General features: G+C 33.4%; 1 protein-coding gene across 1 annotated transcript in view; it reads left to right on the top strand.

Moving 5' to 3' along the window:
- LOC106662450 (homeobox protein HMX3) overlaps positions 1-15,209 on the top strand; it is a 48,817-nt gene that overhangs the window by 32,101 nt on the left and 1,507 nt on the right. The gene's annotated exons all lie outside the window — the stretch shown is intronic.

Genomic DNA, 15,209 nt, shown 5'->3' with positions numbered 1-15,209 from the left:
GAGACTGAATTGACGAAATTTCAAATTTCCATACATCTAGGCATTAATACTAAAATATGATACTGACAGTAATATTGACCGTGTTATTAAATTTTATATTATTACGTGTAAGTTTATCTGATGACGGAAGGTATTTGAAGTTTCGTGGAGAATTACCAGATACTTATTTGTATTTCAAGATCAAACGTAAATGAGTGAAAAGGAAACCAGCGAGAATAGACGGACCGATCGATCAGTTCAATTCTACTGTGTTCATCAACTCGCAGATCAATAAAAGCTAACATTAAACATAAATGTGTGGTGATTAGTGACCGTTAATCGATATTTATTTAGAAATCATGAGATGCGGTCTGGTGTGATGTAGGTTTCAGAAAAACATTTTCTTTATCGTGCCAACGTTTCGATCTTTATTGAGATCATCTTCAGGCTCTTGGATTTACAAACATTGTTTACATATAACAATTACATTTGGGATGTGGAAAAGTGACTCGACACGACACGCAAGAATGGCACAGAAGACAAACACTTTGAGTGAGTAGAAATACTTTGATTGAATATATAAAAAATATATTTTTCATTGTAAATCCAAGGCCCTGAAGATGATCTCAATAAAGATCGAAACGTTGGCACGATAAAGAAAATGTTTTTCTGAAACCGACATCACTCAAGACCGCATCTCACGATTTCTAAATAAATATTAAACATAAACCATTTGTCAGGAGCATCGGTGGCCGCAACGATTAAGGGTTTGACAGGGCGCTCATCACTGTAAGGTGGAAGTCCCGAGTTCGAATCGAGCGGCCCTGGATTCAATCCTCTAAGAAGAAAAAGGAAACAAAGATACTATAAAATTCTAACTCTGCACTGAATGAATACATTTTTTCTGTTACATAATATAATTTTTCCTTAACTTATTCTTGTGGAGAGTTATATAACCTTTTTCAAACAAGGATGAAGTTTAAACTAATTCGACTATATTTTTTTAGCTATTTCAACAGGTTAAATGAACCTTTGGGAAAGCCCATTTGAAAGTATGTCGGGTTCGAACGCAGGGCCGTTGGAATGAGCGCGTGTCAACGCCTAAATCGTTGTGGCCCCCGAAGCCCCTGCCTCTTATGAATAGAAATTTAAAAAAAATCTCTTATATTAGTGAACAAAGTAAAAAAGGTAAATTTAAAGCTAACCAAATAAGAAGAAAACTATTCAGAGAGTCCACAGAAAAAAGAGTACTGATTCTTTTTAAAGCTACCTTAAACATAGGAAAAATAGAACATGCTTAATTTGAAAAAAAAAATTGATCTCAACATTCTTTTGTTGTTTGTTAGCACCGAGAATATATAAAAAAACAGATAGTAAGAATCTATTAAAATAAGAAATAGACAAACAAAATCTTTATAGGAAACTATTTTTTCAATTAAGGCAAGAAGAAGAATCTTTTCTTTCACCCTCTACAAATTTGAATATTTATCTCTACGTTTCTATCCACCCATCTACCCGTAAATGCATTCGTTTCAGTCGACTATCATCGATGATAGTGTCAGAAGTGTTTCGGCTTCCCGCTTTCTTCCTGAGTGTTATTTTCGCTAGTCGAGTGATTTTCTTAAGAGGTGAAAGGGGTGTGTTGATGTTACTTATTTTTGTCAGCGTCTTTGGTGGATTGTGTCTTGCTTTTTCTTTGCATATTTATGTCAGTTATTATATTATATAATTCGTTTTCTTGTCCTGTTTTACGAATATTCTCCCTGTTTTAGGGGTTTTTATGACCGGAAAAACTCGTTAAAATTGAGCACTTTTGATCGGTGAATAAAAATTTTAAAACAGCCGGTTTAACATTTTCCTCCTTCCTTTAATGTTTTAAAATTTCACATTATCACTAACAACATAATCAACAAACATATAAAAAGCGTTATACCATATAATTCCATAGTGAGCCTGATCATTTATTAACAAAATATCGAATGCAAAACAGTTCCAATTCTAAACAGCAAATACATGCTCAATTGCTGAATAATCTGATCCTAAATACTGGATATTTTTCAATGAATTTTGTTCTTTCGTACATCAGACTTACAAACAAACTAAGTAATGTAAGAATACAGCTTTACTCAATACAAGGCAACAATTTTTATTTTGTGACTAACGTTTTAACAATTAATCGTGATCTCGATATGATCTGAATAAAAACAAATTCAATAGTTATCTTCAAAGAGTTCCATCTATTTTAAGGTCATCATCAGGGAAAAACCTTAAAGATGTCTACAAATTTACATAGTTAAGTTTTTAATAAAAGGTTTCACTTTTGAATTCCCAACATCTTCAAGGATCGTTTTCTGATGATGATGTCCTTAAAATAGGCTGAAAGCTCGGCAGATAACAATTTAATTTTTTTTCATTCATTCCGAGATCCAGATAACATTGAGTAAAAATTGGTCGATGCATCTACCCCTTTATGTATCAGTTAAAATTGACAAAATGCCAAAACTGATCTCGTCCCTCGATCATTTTACGGTTTAGATGTCAATAAACCTCGTTTCAGCATACGCCATCTTCAGTGAGGAACTTAAGGATGGAGTACAAGAGTAGAGAGACCAGTTAAAAAATTTTCTCCTGACTTATAATGTTTTAAAGTTTTACATTATCACTAACAACATAATCAACAAAAATATGAAAAGCGTTATACCATATAATTCCATAGTGATCCAGATCATTTAATAGAAAAATTTTTAAACAGTAAAATATGCTCAATTATAGCTACTTCGTGGACTGGCGGACATAATTTGTTGAATAATCATTAATCTGGGGTCATAATTTTTTTTTGTACAGTTTATTACTTTCATACTAAGTAGTGATTTAAATCGTGTATTGGGTTTTATTTCAATAAGTTTAATAAACTTCATCAGTGAAGATGTCAAAACGCCGAAAGGCACTGACAAGAAAGCCACAGGTTCGTCACTTCGCTGAACTCAGCTAGCTGTTAATTATATTATTTACATAAACTTTATGGGTAAAATAAATGGTTGAGATATTGTTTGATTACACAATGAAATTCTAATGAAATTATTTAACGTTTGACAACTGACATAGGAATTTGCATAGTAGTTAAGATTAAAATAATTGAATTACAGAGAGCAAACAAGAGCAGGTGAAAAACACCGAAAATTGCCTGTTACGCGTGGATGTCGTTAAAAGATAAAGACCGAAATCTATTAGTAATAAGGGCCGAGGGTCTATCGAGCCGGCGGGTCACAAAAGTTATCCGATCGAGGGATCAGCCCTGTGCCGGCGGGTGCAGGTGGCAAAGGCAAATTAATGACCAGCAACAGCCGAATAAGGGCTCTGGTAAACAGGCCACCAACTGATTAAGTGCTAACCATGCAGCATTAGCCTCTATTAGTGGCGGAAATGTACCCCCAAAGCTTTTCCCGGGTGTAAAATAGATCCGTACTACCCTTTAGATCTGTCAACGTAAGTTATTTATTAATTAAAAAACATAAGGACAAAGGAGAGGGACTTTTTTAAATGTAACAGCACTTACTATTTGTTCTTAAGCATGTCCCAAGTTGATCACTGAGTTAGCTGAATAAGAAAGATGAAGCTAATAGCATTTTTACTGAAACAACTGAATTGATTCCCGAGGTTCAGCATTTAACCCTGTTAAATTAGTTAATTATCAGACCACATTATTATCACGCCGACATCAAAGCGAACCTTAAAACATTGTTTTATTAAACTAGCATAAATAAAAACAATAATAATTTTTGTCAAAAAACTAATAAGAAAAAATGATTAAGGTGATTCAAAAATAAATTATGTAAAGTCAATGGTAATTTAAAAAAATATGTGTGGTGATTAGTGACCGTTAATCGATAATTATTCAGAAATCGTGAGATGCGGTCTGGTGTGATGTAGGTTTCAAAAAAACATTTTCTTTATCGTGCCAACGTTTCGATCTTTATTGAGATCATCTTCAGGGCTCAAAGTATTTGTCTTCTGTGTAATTGGGCCATTCTTGCGTGTCGTGTTGAGAGTGCACTACTGCAAGAATGGCACAATTACACAGAAGACAAACACTTTGAGCCCTGAAGATGATCTCAATAAAGATCGAAACGTTGGCACGATAAAGAAAATGTTTTTCTGAAACCTACATCACTCCTGACCGCATCTCACGGTTTCTGCATAATTAAAAAAATATAAAACACCATTTTTTCTTATATTTATTACAAGAAGAGAAACTTAATTGCAGTAAATTTACTATACTTATAGAGAAACAACTTCGAACCTAATTTGTTTAATAATTCGAAGAAGATAATTAATTTGCTCTCGCCGTTATCACGACGTTTAATTTCAAATTAACTTGTGCATCGCGAGTTGTTGAACATTTTTCATATGATTATTCCTTTTATGCAAGGTCTTGGTTGAGATAAAAAAGTCAGTGTCACGAGAGGGATTCGAACCCACGAACTTCGGCTAAATACGCCGCTGCTGTATCGATTCTCGGCGACATATGAAGTGGCCACGGGGAGCTGTTTCCCACTTCACACTTCTTTTACTTATTAAACATTAATCCATTTACGTTACGGTCGATTGATCAAGTTACTTCTTTCGATTAGGAAGGTAACTAAGTAGTACTAACAAACTGTAGGTAGAGGTGGAGAGTTGGTGTCCGAGAGGGTCCAAGTTACGATAGCTCAAGTGGTAGAGCAGCGGCGTATTAAGCCGAATGTAAAGGGTTCGAATCCCGCTCGTGACACTGACTTTTTATCTCAACCAAGACCTTGCATAAAAGGAATAATTAATTGAAAGAAGTTACTTGGTCAGATCACTAAAACCTAAATGGATTAATTTTTCATATGTTTGATCATCCCAGTTCATCCTGCTCGTCCTCTTCGGTTATGGTGGACTTTTCTGCAAATTTTACATGTCCTCTCACACATCACGACTTACATATCATGAAATAGTCGATGAAATAGTTATATAGTTTTGGCTAATACATATTTTAGTACCTACAATTTGTAAGCTGTTTGTCAGATGTTCGATCGTCTCTGATCATCCTGTGTGACCTCGCAATGGCTTTTGTTGGATTTCTCTAGAGGTTTTCCATGTTCTTTCTGATCTCAGTAATTACAAAAGATTAGATGTAATAAAATACAGCTTTCATCGATAAAGTTTTAAGTTCTTGCGATTTGTGAATCATCCTGCCCGGCTCGTTGGTTAGATGGATTTTTTTACAAATTGTATTGCAATATTAATATAACATTAACATGCATTTTCTGACATCAGGACTTACAAAACAGTCTAAATTCTTTAAAATACAGATTCAGTCTATAAAATTTGAGTCATACTTGATCACAATATTCTGAATAATCTGATCCTAAATATTAGATATTTTTCCAAGAATTTTGATCTTTCTTACTCGATACAAGACATCAACAATTTTTGTTTTTGCAACTAACTTTTAATAATTAATCTAGTTCTCGGTATGAACTGAATAAAAACAAATTCAATAGTTATCTTCGAAGAGATCCATCTATTTTAAAGTCATCATCAGGGCAAATTCTTAAAGATGAATCTACCCCTTTATGCATCGGTTAAAATTAACAAAATGCCAAAACAAATTCAATAGAGATCTCTCCAGATAGATCTCTTCCAAGAGATCTGTATATTTTAAGGTCATCATCAGGGTAAAATCTTAAAGATGTCTACAAATTTACGTAGTTAAGTTTTTAATCAAAGTTAATAAAATAAAAGTTGGGAACTTTTGAATTCCCAACATCTTCAAGGATCGTTTTCCCATGATGAAGTCCTTAAAATAGGTTGAAAGCTCGGGAGATAACAATGTAATTTGTTTTTTCATTCAGACCATTCGGAGATCCAGATATTATTGAGTAAAAAGTGGTCGATGCACCTAACCCTTCAAAAAATATTTTTTATATATCAGTTAAAATTACCAAAATGTCACTCTAGGGCTTAGATGTCAATAACACTCGTTTCCACTTACGCCATCTTCAGTGAGGAACTTAAGGATGGGGTACAAGAGTAGAGAGATCCAATAAAGTGATCAAGTGACGATCAGTTAAGAGATTTGACCAACATAAAATGCCAGAAATTTGATAATTCTTTGATAAAGATTTTTATTATTTTATTCAATAATTTTTTTTTGTGATTCTTTTATAGGTGGAACTATGTAATCATTGAAATTTCCTTGTTTCGAAATCAATTCCATCATGTTTTATACAATTTCATGAGTAATACACACATAATTGTTTATTCTGATGAAAATAGTTCTTTTGGTGATGAATTGATGCAGTTTTATATGTTATAAATGTGTTATAAAATTTCTTTTTATTTGGATCTTTTTCGAAGCTGATCACAAAAAGCCAGGGTGAATTTTTAAGTGTTGTAACATAAAATCGGCTGAATCCGCTTTTGCCGACAGTGTCCTTCCGAGAAGGTGGCGGGCCGATTGTGGAGCGAGAAGGGATTAGTTTATAGTTGCGGTAAATGGTTTCACGGATTACTTCAGAAAGGATAAGCCGTTTTTAAATGAGCTACTTGAACACTCGACAAGGGGTCATCGAAGCGGACGGTGCCTTTCAAAAGGGGATCTGTACAATTAGTGGACACTCGGTTTGAGCCTTTTTCCACGGATTTGGCCGGTCCTGTTGAAAAATTAGGCCGCTTAGCGAAATTTCTTTGGGATAGCTATGAGAAAGATGAACCGAGAAAGGAGCCCTTGAATAGGTCCATAGTGAGGCAAGATAATTTTTGACCGGAACAACTTGTTCAAGTTGAGCCGTTTTGATCGTTATTGAAAAATTTGAATACTGACAACCTAAATTTTCCTCCCTTCCTTCGTTCCATATAAAGTTTCGCATTATCTCTACCAACGTAATCAACAAAAATATAAATAAATAAAATAATATAAAAAAATATATACCACACTCCAATTCACATCAATTTCCTGAATAGTCGAACAATTTATAAACAAAAGCTAGAATGCAAAACAGTTCCCTTACTAAGCAGTATAAAGAAGCACAACTTTGACTCTTTTGCGCGCATGAAAACAATACTAAATGCCTAAACCTTTGCCACAATTAGCGAAAATGGCGGACTAAATTTGTTAACTTTGCTTAAACTGGACCTCACATTCAATCAATAGCGAATACTTATTTCGGCTAAAATAATTTTTGAAACTTTTTTAGAATCGCACTGTAATATGATATTTCTATATTCATTTTTAAATTAGTAATATATTTAATTTAAAATGAATTAATTTGCATATCATATAACATATATGACAGGCAGTTATTGTCTTTGATTTTCTTTTCTACGTCTGAAATACCTAAGAAATCAGGGTAAGAAATAATCAGAATCCTGGCAAATGATCATTTTTCAAGAACAAATTAGTTTAATACGGTCCGCTTGTGAGTTCTGATTAAAAAATAAATAAATAAAATTCCTCAATGCTCGATGTCTGACTGAAGAAGATGATCAAGGATGATTTAAAAAAAAATCCAAAAACGATTAAAAACCGAAGTTTGTTTAAGCTTTATATCGCCGAAAGCTGTGAAGATGAAAAGAACAAACACGTTTGACAAAATGAGCCATAATTTATGAAAGACACTTTGTTGTTATCATAACATTTTAAAAATACAAAAATAACGATTACACAATTCAATATTTAAAAGTAGTAATAAACGGCTACTTGTAAAAAGTAGTTAGTTCAACGTGACATGAGCTACCCATGCATGACTTGAAATAGAATTTGAAATATTTCATTGGAAAGATTTGACTAGGTCAGTAATATAAGAAAGTCGAAAATGAGTAGAAAATGCGTCCATCTACAAGTAATTGTTCAACCATCCTCCTGTCCTCCAGCTGCTTTCTGTATAGGAGCTAGAAAAGCTGTATACTCTGTATTTAGACCATTACCGATAATTGTAGTCTCCCCATCTTCGGTGATTTGGCCTGTCGAACGCGTTTGGCCAATTCATTATCTTGGGTCTGTACGATTCCTATTAATGATGATTACGATGTTATCTTTGTTTGTCGGTGTCAATGATAAATGATCAAATCTATTTTTCCCTATATTTTGTGATTTTCTGTCCAACTTCTTTGTAATTAGCGTACTTAGTCTTATGTCCTGTATAAACGATGTATGTGAATTGTCACTTTTGCAAATGTGTTTTTATGAGTTTGTATTTGTTAAATCTTTTATGTTACGTATTCCCAAGTGTTCAAGAATGTTAATTTTTCGTCTTTTTTATACGGCGTATAATTGTTTCATGCTTGGCTGTGTTGTTGAAGGCATTTTTTGAAGACTTTTCTTTAATAATAATAATAGGAATGTCTGTCTAGTAGTTTGTACTTGTAATTCAATTCTGCAGTTTTTAGCATAATTTAATTCCTCGTCAACCTTTTTCTGAGCGCAGCCCCAAGTATATACGGTATTTGACGTGATTTGCAGTAGAAATTGAAATTTGATTTAGGAGGGATTATATTGCGTTGGAGGGTAAAAGGCACATATTGGTATTTGTTTTTATTTATTTTTATTTTCCAGTTAAACTATGCTTCCAAGATAAGGTTGTAAAGGGAAAGCAGAGAAAATTGCTGTATCATGAACAAAGTTTAGAATGAGTGTGTTAGAAGTCTGTTGTGTACGCTGAAACGTTATAACCAACCAAATATGGAAAAAGATAAAAGCAAATTCATATAATAATTCATATTTTTATTCAGGTACGGTTACCAGGGAAATGCCAGTAAAACAGACTGCTTGGTTGGTTATGTTTGTGTGTTGCGAAATAAAATGTTTTATGATATAGTATGAAACGATATATAAAACAGTAATTATCATCGTAGACGTTAAATTAGATCATCTAAGTTCGCTCGGGCGAATGACTCCAAAAGTAATTACGAATAATTACTTTTTTAATTAATAAAATTTCACGACATAAACCTCTTTTCAAAAACTTACATTCATAACATACATTACGCTGTAGTTTAACGACATGATTTTAATACATCCAATCCTTCATAAGCCGAAACGTTTGATCCCCCCATGGGAAAAACGAAATTACATAATCATTCCAATCCTTTTCTCCCTCGTCCCCAGACTGGAAAGATTAGGGGACTTGGGGTAAAACATCCCTTAAAGACATCCCTCGATAGGTTGCTAGGAGACGAGGCCGTGGAAATCCCGTATGCTCGACCGCCCTTCTCGGCCGGAACCTTCAACCTTTGTACGATCCTTAATGCATGTTAGATCTTGTTTCTTTCCTTAATCTCAAACCAAGTTAAGCTAAGTACACTTACAACAAATATAAGATGCTTTAATATGTTTTCATGCGGAATACAGATCTCCTTTAACAAATCAAGTCTACGGCTCTCTTCTATTTTTCTGTTCATCTTAATATTGATATAGCAAAAACATAAGTGATTTGAGATTATTTATAGATTTTTTCGCTCTCGTACCTTTTGTGCTGCAGACTTTAATAAAATTACAGAGTCGAAATCATATTGGATTAATATCAATAGCAACGAGTGATATTATTGATGTATTATGATTTTTTTTTTAAATGACCCAACTAGAACTTAAACCATATGTTACGTTATGAGATCATAAAGTGAAATATCTGAAACACAATGGTGACTAGTTAATTGAATTTAAAATTTTAGATTCTAAAACGAGATCAATTAATTTTTTAGTGGAAGTGGTATTTTCCACAGACAACGATTGAAACAAGGTAAATAACAAACCCCTTCTTATAAGTAAGTTAGTCTGCGAAAAAGCGGCCAACTTGATGGTCGAAGTTCAAAGATATTGAAGAATTATTTTATTCTTTGTTTACATTATTCAGCTATAGAATTTAAAAAAAATATGAATTATATAATCGTGAGGTTTTTTGGTTCTCACTTTTCGTGGTGACTAAATTAAACTGAATCCTCAAGCATCCCTTTATTACTATATTTTAAATAAATGAACGACTTTCATTGGTAGTTCAACTTCTTCGTTCAGACATAAGTTTGTATGTATGCAATTAAATTGGTAGAACGTTTTTGAAAAAAATTTATATTTCAAGTGAGAAAAAATACCAATCATAGACAGCGAAAGGGTGTAAGTAATGGGGTGAAAAAACCTCTTTTCCCGCTAAATATTTAAAAACAATGCTTATGCAGATTTTAGTACAATAAGTTATTTTTGGGTGATATTAAATGATATTANTGAGTAAACAAGTTATTTTTGGGAGATATTAAATTTGAATATTTTATGAGTAAACAAGTTATTTTTGGGTGATATTAAATTTGAATTTTTTATGAGTAAACAATTATAATTAATTATTAAAAGTGTAATTTTCATCAATCAGCGTTATCAACACAGACTGTACCTATATGTAAAATAAGTTAGGGTGAATTATGACATCTTTCAATCATGCCATTTTGCAGTTATATTTTATTATTTTCATATGACGTTTCCTGATTACTTTACCCAACCAATAGACGTTCTTTACCCAACCAACTAGCATCGCAGTGGAATTTTGTATAAATCTTATACAAGTTACACTTCGTGTCTAATCCCTCTTAAAAATGTAACTAATGCTCTGTAAACTTTAGCATTATTTGAGCCCAAAATGGTATGTAGTTAAATAAAAGATCCATGAAATGGATTATGAAGTTGAATAATTTTTTTCTTTCTTTCTTATATTTGGGAAACAGGTAAGGTGTTCGCATGTGTCATTATTTGGTCACAAACACTAGAATTGGGTATATTTTATTTCGTATAAATATTCATTGCAAATAGCATGGTTCGAGCGTAGTCTACATATTGTTCGACACTTATCCTTATTTACTGGTTGGTTCTTAAACCAGGAAGTACCGACTTTCAGCTGTATGGATTGGTAAAACCTCCTTCACTCGAACTCCAATAACTGTCTTGCCACGTGTGTAATAATGCCTCCTCTATAACATCTTAGATTGTTTAAAATCTGCGTGTTGATTTAAAAGAAAGAAAAGACAGGTTTAAAAGTGGTTTTAAAAGTTTTCTAAGGCTCTATGCAGATTTTAGTACAATAAGTTAATTTTGGGTGTTATTCAATTTAAGTATGTTTTATGAGTAAACAAGTATAATTAATTATTAAAAGAGTAATTTTCATTAATGAGTTTCTTTCAACACAGACTGTACCTATGTATAAAAAGAGTTAGGGTGACTTATGACATCTTAGAATGTTTAAAACCTGTATGTTGATTTAAAAGAAAGACAGGACAAGTTTAAAAGTGGTTTTAAAAGTTTTCTAAGGCTTCTCGGTTTGTAGTCAGCATTCAATGTCGGAATCAATAGGCTGAGTAAGAAGGTATTTGACACCGGGCGAAGACAACAAGGGACAATAGAGAAGGGCTTCACCGCACCCTTTCCACCCCCGGAGCCCTAATTATTGAGTAATCACTTTACTAGAGAAACAACCGGCCAATCTCTAGGACTAGTATGTACAGATGACATAAAGAACCCGCAGAGTTCCCTTTGTCCACCGCTGATTCATTTCCGACAACAATGGGCCCAAGAACCTACCCTTCGCCCAAAGAGATAAATCTGGCGTTTATTTCATTTTGAGCTTCATCATATGTGATAAGCCTTTTGTTCAGTCTGCGGTCCAGTTTATTACTTTCATCATTAAATGATTTCTTGTTCCCCCCAAAAAATTATTATATTTGTTAAGCACCTAAGCACGCCAGGATTTGTCAGTACAGTACAGTTATTATTTAAATATATTTCAAGTAATTTTAATTTAATTCATTTAAATTTTTTTAAATGAATATTAGAAGAGAATAGTTAGTAGAATTATTATAGACCCGTTTACATCTTTCTTTAAGTACTGTAAAGTTAAATCATCTCCACTCATTACACAGCAGTGTTAAACACTCTTGCGCATTATCGTTATATCCCGCATAATAAAAAAACTGCCTCAATACGAGATTTCCTATGGCGCATTAGTTCAAAATTATTATGTATTTTTCCTCATAAATTTATTACAATAAGTTATTTTTGGGTGATATTAAATTGGAATTTTTTATGAGTAAACAAGTTATTTTTGGGTGATATTAAATTTGATTTTTTTATGAATAAACAAATTATTTTTGGGTGATATTAAATTTGAATTTTTTTATGAGTAAACAAGTTATTTTTGGATGATATTAAATTGGAATTTTTTATGAGTAAACAAGTTATTTTTGGGTGATATTAAATTTGATTTTTTTATGAATAAACAAATTATTTTTGGGTGATATTAAATTTGAATTTTTTTATGAGTAAACAAGTTATTTTTGGGTGATATTAAATATCATATTTGAATTTTTTTATGAGTGAACAAGTTATTTTTAGGTGATATTAAATTTGAATTTTTTATGAGTAAACAATTATAATTAATTATTAAAAGAGTAATTTTCATCAATCAGCGTATCAACACAGACTGTACCTATATGTAAAACAAGTTGGATGACTTATGACATCTTTCAATCATGGCGTTTTTCATTCAAATTTCCAACATTATAGTAATCCCATAAACATAAACAATTTATTCCTAGACGAAATAAATTCCCATTGGCGGGAATTCTATAGTATATTCATAGATGGATCGAAATCCCAAGATGGTGTGGGTTGTGCGATCTGTGATGCTAATTTAAATTATAAAGAACAGTACATGCTTCCAAATTATAGTTCGGTATATTACGCCGAATATTATGCTATCCTAAAAGCCGTTAAGTACACCCAAAAGATAGCAAACCAAACAAAAATTCTAATTTTATCTCATAGTAGAAGTGCTCTCCTAGAAATAAAACTCTCTACATTAGAAACTTCATAGAATCCCATAATAGTAAAAATAATGCACAACGTCTACAACAACATAAATATTAAATTGATTTGGGTCACTGCGCACTGCGGAATTAAAAACAATGAGATTGCCGATTCGCGGGCCAAACAAGCTGTCACCGAAGGATCATGTACCAACAACTTGAAAATGGCGACCTCTGACACTTTCACTGAAAATAAAAAACTCCATCGAAAAGTATGGCAGATTAAGTACTCTAAGTCCCCAAAAGGTAAATTTTTTAAATCTATTCAGCCAGAAATACCGTCATTACCGTGGTATGTAGGACGTACAATACCAAAAAGACTATGCAAAACCGTCTGCAGACTCCGTTCTGACCATGCACTATGTATATATTATGCAGAGTGGGCGACCAAGACCCGAGGGGTTAAATGCCTGGGTAGACTCCTACCCCACCGCTAAAAGGTCCGGGACTTGGTCGACTCACGTGTCCTACATAAATCTCTTGGACTTGTTCACAAAACCCCAATATTTTGGACCATTTTATCTCGGGGAGTGATTTGGTGATGTCCGCTCCTTCAAAGATTTCAAATCTGGACCTCGCATACCTATCGTGAGGTAGTGTCTTGCCGTTTCTTCTTATATTTCGCAAAGACGGGAAAAAGGATCTGGTTGACTATCCATTACGGAGAGGTGTCTTCTCAGTGGGCAGTGGCCCGTCAGAATACCTATCAGCCTCCTAATTTCCTTCCTTGAGATCGAGAATAGCCATTTCGATTCTGCTAGTTTGATCGCCTTAACAAACTCTTTCGATTGCCTGTGTCCGGGGGATAAATTCCACTCCCTAAGGTTCCTCTTTCGTTGTGCTCATAGAGTGAGGTAATACCGGTTGTGGCCCGACAAATGTAGTATTAGAACCTTCTTTGGCCAGGCCATCCGCTTTTTCATTGCCATGATTTATGTGCTGGTATCCAAATATGGGTTACCTTGTTCTCAAACCTGGAAGAGATCTACGGTTTCCTCCACCAGTCTTAAGGTAAACAAATCTTTTTGTAATGACCTAAGACTAGACTGACTGTCAGAAAAAATTCTAATATCCTTTGCACTATGTAAAAAATACCTTTACAAAATAGGACTAAAAGCTGCCCGATATGCGATGGGGAAAGGAAACGATGGAACACATATGAGTTGCCCAAGTTTCCAAAGGAAATGACAAATTTTTTTCAAACGTTTAGTTCCCCTTCCCTTCAACTATTCAACGCGGTTAGGTTCTAAAAACGTATCAGTGTACTTATGTATACAATCGTTTCTAAATGATATAGAACATGAGGTATAAAACAAGATCTATATCATGTTTATAGTCTAAATTAAAATTAAATAGTTAGCATGGCTATGGCTGCAAAGCAGCGAATGCAAAAAAAACACTTCTTTCTTCCTAAGGGCTGAAGTGACCACAAAGAAAGTTGATAATCAACGATCGGTCGTTTGGTTAAAATAAAAAATATTACATTTTTAGTATATTATATATATATATATATATAATACTGGAACGTTTTTGAGTGTAGTTTAGTAGACGAGTCTTGTAATTGAAAACAGTTATGGTACCAAACAAGAATCGTCTTCTGGCTAATTAATTGAATTTGGTAATAATTCTGCTGTATTGAGGTCACCTATGTCCAGAGATCAAAAACTTCAGATAACCGCAAAACAATACTCAGGTAATTAACGACCTTTTTTGCCTTGTTTTGAGAACGATGAAAATTTTAGGGTGGCCAGGATGTCGGTCCGGTTTCTGATAAGCCGCGGAGATAAATGTAGATTGTAGATTAGCCCTAATGTGGGCCGAGTCCAAATTGCTTCCTCCCCCTTTTCCTCCTAACAAGTCCATCAATAAAGATGGGAATTAGTCGCGAATTATCAGATAATCACGAAGCCCCTGACGAGGCTCCAATTTACAGCAGATAACTCGATGGCCTTATAATTGATTTTATTGGCCGGGAGATTTCGCTAGAATGGGAAGATTAAAAGGCTCACAGGAGTCCGGCCAGGTATCTGGTTTTTTCTTCTTGTGCCAGCCTACCTGTCGTATGACTGGCTAATAGGAAAAAAAATTGACCCAGTCTTTTAATCTCAATTTGGGACAATAAAATGGAAATTATCTGCAGGTCGAAGACATTGAAAAAAATTATATTCATTGTGTAATAATAAATAAGTAAGCTTGTTTTTGTTTCAACTTTACGTCTAATCTTTCAATGCCTGTCATACATGATTTATTTTTATTCAATTATGCAATATATTTTGTTGACATTTTAAAACTATAGCTTAAATTGTTGTCAAGTTGCTTTTATTATAAATCATTACATAGATTTTTTTTGTAGTATTAACTGT

This window comes from Cimex lectularius, unplaced genomic scaffold (assembly GCF_000648675.2).
Source record: "Cimex lectularius strain Harlan isolate CLEC.00 unplaced genomic scaffold, Clec_2.1 scaffold151, whole genome shotgun sequence".
Classification (NCBI taxonomy): Eukaryota; Metazoa; Arthropoda; class Insecta; order Hemiptera; family Cimicidae; genus Cimex; species Cimex lectularius.
The sequence above is the reverse complement of the archived record's forward strand: the minus strand, read 5'-3'. Positions and strand labels throughout refer to the sequence as shown.